This window comes from Coregonus lavaretus (genome assembly GCF_964263955.1).
Source record: "Coregonus lavaretus genome assembly, chromosome: 12".
NCBI lineage: Eukaryota > Metazoa > Chordata > Actinopteri > Salmoniformes > Salmonidae > Coregonus > Coregonus lavaretus.
The window spans coordinates 47,040,808-47,053,895 of NC_139999.1; positions in this window are offsets into that span (position 1 = coordinate 47,040,808).

Below are 13,088 nucleotides of genomic sequence, written 5' to 3' on the forward strand. Positions count from 1 at the left end.
GAGAGAGAGGAAAAGGAGAAGTGAAGGTGCGTTGGTGGCTGAGTTGTACTGACCTGAGAGCAGTTTGCAGAGTGGGAACAGCACCATGTTCTGGACAGACAAGAGGCTGCAGCAGGACCTGGCTCTGGGCTGAGGCCTGGATGGCTGCCAGGATACTCCTATTATGTATCTTTCTCTCTCTTTCTCTATCTCTCTCTCTCTCTCTCTCTCTCTCTCTCTCTCTCTCTCTCTCTCTCTCTCTCTCTCTCTCTCTCTCTCTCTCTCTCTCTCTCTCTCTCTCTCTCTCTCTCTCTCTCTCTCTCTTTGTCTAGCACTTTTTAAGATATCAATATTGTCTTTCTCCGTCGTCTGTATTCATGTTTTCCTCTCTCATATCCCACTCCCTCGTCTTTCCTCCTCTCTTTCTTTTCTCCTCCTCTCTTTTCACTCTTTCCCCTTCAGGCTTCTGGATGCTTGTCATCTGGAGCATGCCCAAAGCAACCAGATGTTATGGGAATCTGGGCAGATGGGATGAGTTTGGAGATAAGATATGGAGAGGGAAGGAGATGAGAAGGAGTGGAAGAGAATAAAGAAGAGAGGAGGGAGGGTGCCTTCATATGACACAACATGAGGCCTTCATTTAATTGTTTACAAGAAAATAAATGCATGAATGTTGTGGTAGCCTTAAGATAAGAGAGGTGGGCCAGTAACCTGAGGTTTGCCTGCCTGAATCCCAGGGCTGATGGGGTTAATCTTTCAGGAGTGAGCTGCAGGGATCTTTTTGGGGCCCTAAGCGAGATTTGGTTGCAGTTAAAGTTAATTTCCTGAAATTCTAAAAAATGTGCCATTACTTATGCCATTTGATTGGATAATGTGACAGATGGTGGTTTCATAACGATAACAACTAATACATTCTGTTTTGTTATTATTATTATTCTTGGTTTTCCATCTTGGATAATGGAGGATCAAGAAAATTGTATTTGGGTGAGTAATTACCTTTTTGTATTTTTTGCTTATTGAGATCTACCTGGGTTTACACAGCCCTGCCTCCTCCCACAATACTGTGTTTCTGCCATAGAACCTAATGTTGGTCTCGCTGAAAAAACATACATTGAATTCATTACCAGAAATGGGCCAATAAAACATGCTATTAATGAAGCTCAACAGATTCCATCGGTGCCCACAGTCCCTACATGAGAGATAAGATTGATTGACTCACCTTTCTGTTTTAACCTGTTTTTGTCAGGTTAATCGTTTTTACAACATGAAGATGGTCATCACAATATGAAGATGACCATCACAAGGTCAGCGATCAATAAATCAAAAGATTCCCATTGTTCTCCCTCAGAGATGAAGTTGGAAGAATAACTAAATGAGATATACAGGCTGCCAGAAACTAGAAGACAGACAGATTTGAGGAGATGAGGAAGGCATCGAGGGAATCTGAAGAGAAGCTTAAAGGGAAGGACTCAACTCTGGAGGACAGAAATAAAGGAATTAAAGATGCCAGGATCTTAAGCCCAACAAATCCGTAACATATTGCACAAATTGGATTAGTAACGTATCACACAAATTGCAAAATTCGTAACATATCACACAAAATGGATGATGTAGTACAGAATTGGATGACGTAGTACACAAAAAACGGGGACCCGTTTTGGCTCGGTAACACCCCTTTCAAAACTACTGGCTGAAATTATACAAATGTTAGAGAGTGCATCTTAAGGCCACAGAGGGCAGCCTAGAAAAAACTACAAAGCAACTGAATGAGAACATCAAACACCTTCAGGAGAAAGACACACAACTGGATGATATGACCAAGCAAGTGAGAGAGAAGGAGAGACTACTGGAAAACACTGTCAAAGAGGTGGAGAAAAGTAAGAGAGAACTGGAGGCACCGGGGAAGGACCTGGAGGACAAGTACAGCCAAGTAGAGAACTTTAGAGTCCTACTGCAGGAAGAATACATTCAACTAGAGGACAGGAACCACAGACTGGGAGAGAAGGTCAACCTATTGGAAGAGCGAGAGATAAACAAGTGCAGGATGTCAGCAATGAAAATGCAAAACTGGGTAAGATTATTAAAACCATTTCATCACCATCTTTACTGTACGGTGTACTTTCCTCAACTAGGTTATTGAAGTTGACTCTCCTCAAAGTTACCAATACGGTTGAACATCACTTCATACTTTCTATCTGCCTAATATTTCTGCCTAATGTTAGTTCTCCTCTGTCATTTCAGCTAAACAGATACAGTTCATTCGGAAAATATTCAGACCCCTTTACTTTTTCTACATTTTGTTACGTTATGGCCTTATTCTAAAATTGATTAAATCGTTTTTTTCCTCATCAATCTACAAACAATACCCCATAATGACGAAGTAGAAACAGGTTTTGAGGATTTTTTTCTAATGTATAAAAAAAGAAAATGGAAATATTCAGTACTTCGTTTAAGCACCTTTGGCAGCGATTACAGCCTTGAGTCTTCTTGGGTATCACGCTACAAGCTTGGCACACCTGTATTTGGGGAGTTTCTCCCATTCTTCTCTGCAGATCCTCTCAATCTTTGTCAGGTTGGATGAGGAGCATCGCTGCACAGCTATTTTCAGGTCTCTCCGGTGATAAATGAGCAAGCCTTCCTTCATGACATGGCCTCTGTAAATTGGTATAGAATCAGCTTGATCCCCTCTGTCGAAGATGCTTGGACCTTATTTTTTGATATTTTCAGTGGTATCATTAACAAAAACGCCCCCATAAAGAAAATGAGAATTGAAAACAGGTTCAGCCCCTGGTTCGACCATGATCTGGCCACCTCAATAATTCAATTTGGCGAAAGGCTCAGCACACGCATACTCAGGCTGACTGGCTATCATTCAGGCAAATGAGAAATAACTGCACTCAGGCTATCTGGAAGGCTATAGCTAGTTACTATAAGAAGTAGTTCTCACTCTGTGGGTCTAACCCCAAGAAGTTCTGGAAAACGGTGAAAGACCTGGAGAATAAACCCTCCTCCTCACAGCTGCCCATGTCCCTTCATGTTGATGATGTAGTTGTTGCTGACAAGGAGCGCATGGCTGAGCTTTTTAATCACCACTTCATTAAGTCAGGATTCCTATTTGACTCAGCCATGCCTCATTGCCCATCCAACATTTCCTCATCTCCCACCCCTTCTAATGCGACTAGCCCCGATGCTCCCCCCTCTTTTCCCCCTGCATCGCTACAAAGTTTCTCCCTGCAGGCGGTCACTGAGTCTGAGGTGCTAAAGGAGCTCTTTAAACTTCACCCCAGAAAAACATCTGGGTGATGGTTTGGTATTTGGTATTTTATTAGCAGCAGCTACTCTTCCTGGGGTCCACACAAAACATGAAATATGACATAATACAGAACATTAATAGACAAGAACAGCTCAAGGACAGAACTACATACTTTTTTTTTTTTAAAGCACATGTAGCCTACATATCAATACATACACACAAACTATCTAGGTCAAATAGATGGTTTAGATCCTTTCTTCTTCAAGGTTGCAGCCCCTATCATCGCTGAGCCTATCTCTCACCTTTTGAACCTGTTCCCATTGCTTGGAAGGCAGCCACAGTGCATCCTTTATTTAAAGGGGGAGATCAAGCTGATCCTAACTGTTATAGGCCAATTTCTATTTTGCCCTGTTTATCAAAAGTGTTGGAAAAACTTGTCAATAATCAACTGACTGGCTTTCTTGATGTCTATGTATTTTTTCTGGTATGCAATCTGGTTTTCGCTCAGGTTATGGATGTGTCACTGCAACCTTAAAGATCCTAAATTATTTTACCATTGCCCTTGATTCTAAGCAATGTTGTCCTGCTATTTTTATTGACTTGGCCAAAGCTTTTGATACAGTTGACCATTCCATTCATGTGGGCCGGCTAAGGAGTATTGGTGTCTCTGAAGGGTCTTTTGCCTGGTTTGCTAACTACCTCTCTCAAAGAGTTCAGTGTATAAAGTCACAACATCTGCTGTCTCAGCCACTGCCTGTCACCAAGGGAGTACATCACGGCTCGATCCTAGGCCCCACGCTCTTCTCAATTTACATCAACAACATAGCTCAGACAGTTGATACAGTCTTATACTCAGCTGGCCCCTCCCCAAATCTTGTGTTAAACGCTCGACAACAAAGCTTTCTCTGCCCTTAGCCTTGTTCTGAACACCTCCAAAACAAAGGTAATGTGGTTCGGTAAGAAGAATGCCCCTCTCCCCATCAGTGTGTTTACTACCTCTGAGGGTTTAGAGGTAGTCACCTCATACAAGTACTTTGAGTATGGCTAGACGGTACACTGTCCTTCTCTCAGCACATATCAAAGCTGCAGGCTAAAGTTAAATCTAGACTTGGTTTCCTCTATCATAATCGCTCCTCTTTCACCCCAGCTGCCAAACGAACCCTGATTCAGATGACCATCCTACCCATGTCGCAAAACCTTCTTAGGCCTCCCCCCTATCTGAGATACCTACTGCACAGAGAAAGGAAAGGGAGGTATAGAGAGAAATAGAGAGAGAGCGCGCGAGAGAGAGAGAGAGAGAGAGAGAGAGAGAGAGAGAGAGAGAGAGAGAGAGAGAGAGAGAGAGCGAGAGAGAGAGAGAGCGAGAGAGAGAGAGAGAGAGAGAGAGAGAGAGAGAGGAAAAGGAGAAGTGAAGGTGCGTTGGTGGCTGAGTTGTACTGACCTGAGAGCAGTTTGCAGAGTGGGAACAGCACCATCCTCCACATACAACACCCATTCTGCCAGTCACATTCTGTTAAAGGTCCCCAAAGCACACACATCCCTGGGTCGCTTCTCTTTTCAGTTCGCTGCAGCTATCGACTGGAACAAGCTGCAAAAAAACACTCAAACTGGACAGTTTTATCTCCATATCTACATTCAAAGACTCAATCATGGACACTCTTACTGACACTTGTGGCTGCTTCGCGTGATGTATTGTTGTCTCTACCTTCTTGCCCTTTGTGCTGTTGTCTGTGCCCAATAATGTTTGTACCATGTTTTGTGCTGCTACCAAGTTGTGCTGCTGCCATGTTGTGTTGCTACCGTGTTGTTGTCACGTTGTGTTGCTACCATGCTGTGTTATCATGTGTTGCTGCCATGCTGTTTTGTTGTTATAGGTCTCTCTTTATGTAATGTTGTGGTTTCTCTCTTGTCGTGATGTGTGTTTTGTCCTACATTTTAATTTTTTAATCTCAGCCCCTGTCCCCACAGGAGGCCTTTTCCCTTTTGGTAGGCCGTCATTGTAAATAAGAATTTGTTCTTAATTGACTTGCCTATTTAAATAAAGGTAAAAAAGAAAAAGAAAATGTTCGATCGGGTTCAAGTCCGGGCTCTCAGAGGCTTCGGGACATTCAAAGACTTGTCCCAAAGCCACTCCTGTGTTGTCTTGGCTGTGTGCTTAGGGTCATTGTCCTGTTGGAAGGTGAACCTTCGCCCCAGTCTGAGGTCCTGAGCGCTCTGGAGTAGGTTTTCATCAAGGATCTCTCTTTACTTTGCTCCGTTCACCTTTCATTCGATCCTGACTAGTCTCCCAGTCCCTGCTACTGAAAAACATCCCCACAGCATGATGCTGCCACCACCATCCTTCACCGTGGGGATGGTGCCAAGTTTCCTCCAGACGTGACGTTTGGCATTCAGGCCAAAGAGTTCAATCTTTGTTTCATCTGACCAGAGAATCTTGTTTCTCATGGTCTGAGAGGCCTTTAGGTGACTTTTGGCAAACTCCAAGCGGGTATTTCTATTTTGTATTTGTAATACATTTGAAAACATTTCTAAAAACCTGTTTTTGCTTTGTCGTTATGAGGTATTGTGTTTAGATTGATGAGGATAAAAATAAAAAATCAATTTCAGATTAAGGCTGTAACGTATCAAAATGTGGAAAAAGGGAAGGGGTCTGAATACTTTCCGAATGCACTGTATGTGATATGAAGACTGAGGTAGAGAGACTGAGAAGAGAGACCTCAGCCCAGATGAATGGTGAGTGAGAGACGGTATACAGTGGGGAAAAAAAGTATTTAGTCAGCCACCAATTGTGCAAGTTCTCCCACTTAAAAAGATGAGAGAGGCCTGTAATTTTCATCATAGGTACACGTCAACTATGACAGACAAATTGAGATTTTTTTTCTCCAGAAAATCACATTGTAGGATTTTTAATGAATTTATTTGTAAATTATGGTGGAAAATAAGTATTTGGTCACCTACAAACAAGCAATATTTCTGGCTCTCACAGACCTGTAACTTCTTCTTTAAGAGGCTCCTCTGTCCTCCACTCGTTACCTGTATTAATGGCACCTGTTTGAACTTGTTATCAGTATAAAAGACACCTGTCCACAACCTCAAACAGTCACACTCCAAACTCCACTATGGCCAAGACCAAAGAGCTGTCAAAGGACACCAGAAAAAAAATTGTAGACCTGCACCAGGCTGGGAAGACTGAATCTGCAATAGGTAAGCAGCTTGGTTTGAAGAAATCAACTGTGGGAGCAATTATTAGGAAATGGAAGACATAAAAGACCACTGATAATCTCCCTCGATCTGGGGCTCCACGCAAGATCTCACCCCGTGGGGTCAAAAAGATCACAAGAACAGTGAGCAAAAATCCCAGAACCACACGGGGGGACCTAGTGAATGACCTGCAGAGAGCTGGGACCAAAGTAACAAAGCCTACCATCAGTAACACACTACGCCGCCAGGGACTCAAATCCTGCAGTGCCAGACGTGTCCCCCTGCTTAAGCCAGTACATGTCCAGGCCCGTCTGAAGTTTGCTAGAGTGCATTTGGATGATCCAGAAGAGGATTGGGAGAATGTCATATGGTCAGATGAAACCAAAATAGAACTTTTTGGTAAAAACTCAACTCGTCGTATTTGGAGGAAAAAGAATGCTGAGTTGCATCCAAAGAACACCATACCTACTGTGAAGCATGGGGGTGGAAACATCATGCTTTGGTGCTGTTTTTCTACAAAGGGACCAGGATGACTGATCCGTGTAAAGGAAAGAATGAATGGGGCCATGTATCATGAGATTTTGAGTGAAAACCTCCCTCCATCAGCAAGGGCATTGAAGATGAAACGTGGCTGGGTCTTTCAGCATGACAATGATCCCAAACACACCGCCCGGGCAACGAAGGAGTGGCTTCGTAAGAAGCATTTCAAGGTCCTGGATTGGCCTAGCCAGTCTCCAGATCTCAACCCCATAGAAAATCTTTGGAGGGAGTTGAAAGTCCGTGTTGCCCAGCGACAGCCCCAAAACATCACTGCTCTAGAGGAGATCTGCATGGAGGAATGGGCCAAAATACCAGCAACAGTGTGTGAAAACCTTGTGAAGACTTACAGAAAACGTTTGACCTGTGTCATTGCCAACAAAGGGTATATAACAAAGTATTGAGAAACTTTTGTTATTGACCAAATACTTATTTTCCACCATAATTTGCAAATAAATTCATAAAAAATCCTACAATGTGATTTTCTGGATTTTATTCCTCATTTTGTCTGTCATAGTTGACGTGTACCTATGATGAAAATTACAGGCCTCTCTCATCTTTTTAAGTGGGAGAACCTGCACAATTGGTGGCTGACTAAATACCTTTTTTCCCCACTGTATGTGATACACATTAACATGAGCATTTCACTAGAAATCCAGAACTACCTTTAAGTAAGCCAGCCTTCATGTGTTACTGAGGTAAATGTTTCCATTCTAAATGGTTGTTATTTGTTGTGTTTCAGTGAGTTAATGATGTTGTCCTATTAGTCTCCAACTGAAAGTTAGAGGTAGTTTACTGAGCCAATGCTAACTAGCATTAGCGAAATGACTGGAAGTATCAATCAATTTTCAATCAATTTTATTTTATATAGCCCTTCTTACATCAGCTAATATCTCGAAGTGCTGTACAGAAACCCAGCCTAAAACCCCAAACAGCTAGTAATGCAGGTGTAGAAGCACGGTGGCTAGGAAAAACTCCCTAGAAAGGCGAAAACCTAGGAAGAAACCTAGAGAGGAACCAGGCTATGAGGGGTGGCCAGTCCTCTTCTGGCTGTGCCGGGTGGAGATTATAACAGAACCATGCCAAGATGTTCAAAAATGTTCATAAGTGACAAGCATGGTCAAATAATAATCAGGAATAAATCTCAGTTGGCTTTTCATAGCCGATCATTAAGAGTTGAAAACAGCAGGTCTGGGACAGGTAGGGGTTCCATAACCGCAGGCAGAACAGTTTAAACTGGAATAGCAGCAAGGCCAGGCGGACTGGGGACAGCAAGGAGTCACCACGGCCGGTAGTCCCGACGTATGGTCCTAGGGCTCAGGTCTCTCAGTTGGCTTTTCATAGCCGATCATTAAGAGTTGAAAACAGCAGGTCTGGGACAGGTAGGGGTTTCGTAGCCGCAGGCAGAACAGTTGAAACTGGAATAGCAGCAAGGCCAGGCGGACTGGGGACAGCAAGTATGTGGTAACTGCTAGCATGCTACATAAAAATGGTATCTATGAGTTAATCTGACTCTGGGGAAGTAGATAATGGGCTTCATTGCCAAAATCCTGAAGTATCTCTTTAAATGTGTCTCTGATGAGTCAGTGTGTTGACCAGTGTCCTGTGTGTTATGTTTCAGTGGGAGGAGAGACCTCACATACAGACCCCACACTTCCACTGAGGAGAAGAAACAGCATGGAGTTAAATCCTCCACGCAGTGAGTTAATTATGTTGCTTTCACTATGTTCTTTGGGTCCACCCTGCAGAGAGTCAGTGTGTTGAGCAGTGCTGTATTGTGTTGCAGTGGGAGGAGAGAGCAGCAGTCCAGACTCCCCAGTGTCTCCCAGTGTGTCTGAGCTGAGACTGGTGCTGCTGGGGAGGACTGGGGCTTGGAAAAGTACAGCAGGAAACACCATCCTGGGCAGAGAGGAGTTTGGGGCCCAGGCCCTCTGAAGTAACACCATCCTGGGCAGAGAGGAGTTTGGGGCCCAGTCCAGCCCCTCTGCAGTAACCCAGAAGAGTGTAAGGGGAGAGGGGGACGTATGTGGGAGACATATGGAGTGATTTCAGTTCAAACAGAAATTGTGTTTGAATTTTATAATTTTGAATTTGTGTTAGGATATTGAATTTGAATTCAATATTTTTGAATTCTTAATGCACAAATTGAATCATTAAATTCCTAAACTGAACTTGTAATTCATGATTCGAAACTGAATTGAATTAATATTGCATTCAGTTTTAATATTCAATTTCAATTTAATTCAATATTCAAATTCATTTTTCAAATTCACTTTCTAAATTCATTTTCAAAATTCAGTAAGGATGACCCCATTTAGTTGACTGGTCGATTGTTTGGTCCATAGGCTGTTGGTCGACCGACATTCCTTTAGTCAAGCAGTAGCAAAAAAAGACACCTGTCTGATACGTGCCTGTCTGAGTGGACTAATCCATTGTGGAGGCCGTGGGGATGGCACAGTCCATCACTCTAAGACATGTGCTATTGAAATTGTATATGGTTATATTACATAACAACAATGGTGCAACACTAATAAAAATAGTATTATTTTATAACAAATGCGCTGTCTCCTGCGTTGGATAGCAGTCACTGCCTGTGGTTCTGAAACATCAGTGCGCTGTTGAATTGACGTATTTTCCTAGACCATGGTTGCTATGTGCATCATTGCAAAGTAACCCTGCATATTGGTGTTGATAACAATGTGGCGGAGGCAGCAGTGAAGTTAGGAGACTAAAAAACAGCCCTTGCCTTAATTGTCTAAGAAAAGTGAGGAGAGAAGAAACCCCAACTTAATTAGGTCTATAATAATATGCCATTTAGCAGACGCTTTTATCCAAAGCGACTTACAGTCATGTGTGCATACATTTTTACATATGGGTGGTCCTGGGGATCGAACCCACTACCCTGGCGTTACAAGCACCATAATCTACCATTTGAGGTACAGAGGACATAATCAACAGCCTAACTGTTAAATGTGCCTGGCTTTATAAATCCTCCATATATATCGACAGAAATAAGACAGATCCTGCTTCTGTTGCCTGTTTAAGTGTTGAGCACCAAGCCTCATGCAACCACATGTCAGATAAACAATTTCACAAATTCGGCTGTTTTTAATCTTTGCTATACTGTAATAAAGGCTTTACACTTTTTTTTAGTTAGAACAGCCTCTCTGGAATTACTTATAATTTAATTAGTATTGTTTACACTGTTCCAAACTGTCAGAAAAATTATGTTTCTTATAATAATAATCCTCCTTTTTATTAATCTCCTTCTTATTGTTATTATTACTATTATTATTATGATCATCATTATAATAAGTAATGTCATTATCATTAGTAGGCTTAGTATAGCAGCCTTGTATAAGCACCATCGAGCTGTAGGCCTAAGAGCACATCCTGTCTTTAATACAATAACTTGCTTAGGCCTATATTTCAATACTTATATACAGTAGGCTTCTGTATGAATCAATCATTCATTTGTTCATGTCATCACACAGCATACAAGTCATTTATGATTTGAAATTCAATCAAGCATATTAGTTTTAAAATAAAATAAAAAAGCCACCCTTGAATAATTAGCGTAAACAATAGAAACCGTTCCATGCTGACAATTACATTCATACAATATGCCATTAAGCAGACGCTTTTATCCAAAGCGACTTACAGTCGTGTGTGCATACATTTTCACGTATGGGTGGTCCCGGGGATCGAACCCTCTACCCTGGCGTTACAAGCGCCATGCTCTACCAATTGAGCTACAGAGGACCACATTCATGAATGCAATCAACTGTTTTTAGTCTTTGCTGTAATAAAAGTCACCTGCCCCCCCCAACAAAAAACAACAATGTTACAACAGACTCTCTGTTACCTTATAATTTATTTAGTGTTGTTTACATTGTTCCAAATGGTCAGAAAAATGATATTGTAATCTAACAGCACCTGTTTGGCACACATAATATGCATGCAGTGCTTGCTCCTTACCTTCTTTTTTCTTGATCTCCAGTATTTTCCACTACTAGTCAAATTTATTCCACACACCTTTAGCTCCTGAGCAACCAAACATTCCCCCATTTTGAGTTTATTTGTCAGGTCATCTGCATCCATTTTGCTGTCACGTAACACGGTGTTCAGAGTTTGTTTTAAGCAATTTATTAATATGATTATGATATGCTATAGTTCAGGCCCTATTGGTCACATGCATGCGATGCATACATGTGTCATGTAAAGAGAGCAAGGGTTGAGGGAATAGGGAACGTTTTTCCTAAACAAATGAGGGATTTCCGTAACAGGACCTTTCAGTCAGAAATGGCTGTAATTATGTTGCAGCTTCAGCAACACGGACAGCGTGATAAACACTGTTGATGTCTTGTGGTGGTCTCTGCAGCAGGGAGGAGAGAGAGACAACGAGTGCTAGTCACACGGTCACTCGCTGTCATTTCTTTTAACACAGCGCAGCAAGTTTAATTAAAGCTGAGATCTGTGAAAGGTGAAACAGCATCACTGGTCGCCCCAGGCGCATTTCTTATTGTCCCAGATCTGCTGGAGCAGGTAGATGAGATGGTGACAGGAAACAGTGAGAGCTTCTACAGCAGTCAGAGACCCAGGTCAGAGAGAGAGAGAGGGAGAGACAGAGACAGAGACAGAGAGAAAGAGAGAGAGAGAGAGAGAGAGAGAGAGAGAGAGAGAGAGAGAGAGAGAGAGAGAGAGAGAGAGAGAGAGAGAGAGAGAGAGAGAGAGAGAGAGAGAGGAAACGAGGGAGGAGAAAGAGATGAAAGAGAGGCTTGAGAAGGAGCTGCAGGAATGTCTGAAGAAGAAAGATGGAGTAATCCATAAGCTTATGGGAGATATCAGAGCTGGATAGACAGTTGAAAGAAGAGAGAGATGAGGAGAAGAATAGTGAGTTGGAGATTGAGCTTAAGAGGTGGTTCGATAGGATGGGGGAGATGGAGAGAAAGCTAAAGAGATGTAGAGAGGAGAAAGGGAACGAGAGGAAGGAGATAAAGGAGGGGCAAGAGATTGAGAAGTTCATGAAGTACTATGAAGAAGAGGCCAGAGTTGAAACAGAACAAAACCTGATGAAGATATTGTAAACAAATTCAGAGGAGGGCCACTATTAAACAAGGAGAACTACACTGTATTTATCCCACAACATTTCTACTTTTTGGATAAATTCAAGTACACAGACAAACTGTATCTCTACAGTGAAGGATTGATGAGTAATGCATGTGTTTATTGTTCAGTGCCTATTAGTTGGACATTACTTCAAGTTACTTTGTAAAAATGTATATAAATACCTTTATGTTTTGTAAAGTAAAAAAGAAAAGGCTATTACTTTTTGCATGTGCACCCATCTCTCATCTACTGTACCGATCTGAAAATACAGGATAGGTGGAAGTGATGTTGTGCAGGGAGTCTGCTTTCACCAGTCCAGTTGTGTTGGAACTGTAATATAATGATTGGCTGCGTTGAAAAAGAGTAGCTATTCATTTTTGGCAGATTTCTCCCAATGGTTTAGCGTTCACAGTTTATCCCCCACTGAGTAATGTTGTGTTTTTAGCCACAAGATGGTGGTATGTAACAAGAAATCGGCATGTGACATGATTAGGAATTTCAAATGACAAGGTATGACATAGGCCAACCTAGTCCTCAGGAACCCCCAGCCATTGCACATATTTGTTCTATTCCAATATTCATATTCACAGCAATTAATCAGTGATGGAACTCAAAATGTTATAACTTGTTTGGAAAGGTCATATGACCTGAAATGTCTACCCTATAAGAACTGAAATGTCTATGAACTTAATTTTCTATATGAACTGAAATGTCTATGAACTCAAATGTTTGTATGATCTCAAATGGCAGATCACAGTCACAATCCCAACAACTCAGACACACTCACAAAGTCACTTTGCAGTTTATTACGATAAATCTTTTTTTTTTTTTTTTACATCCATACAGAAATAGTGACATATTTCAGCTTTTGTAAACACTTTTGGACAGAAGCATCGAACACTGGCTACATTGAAAGATGTATAATTATAGGATGCATGTAAACCGTTCTTCATCTGTCATCTCAATCTTTCACCTTGTTTGGTAGAGACCAGGGCTAGAGCCAATACCA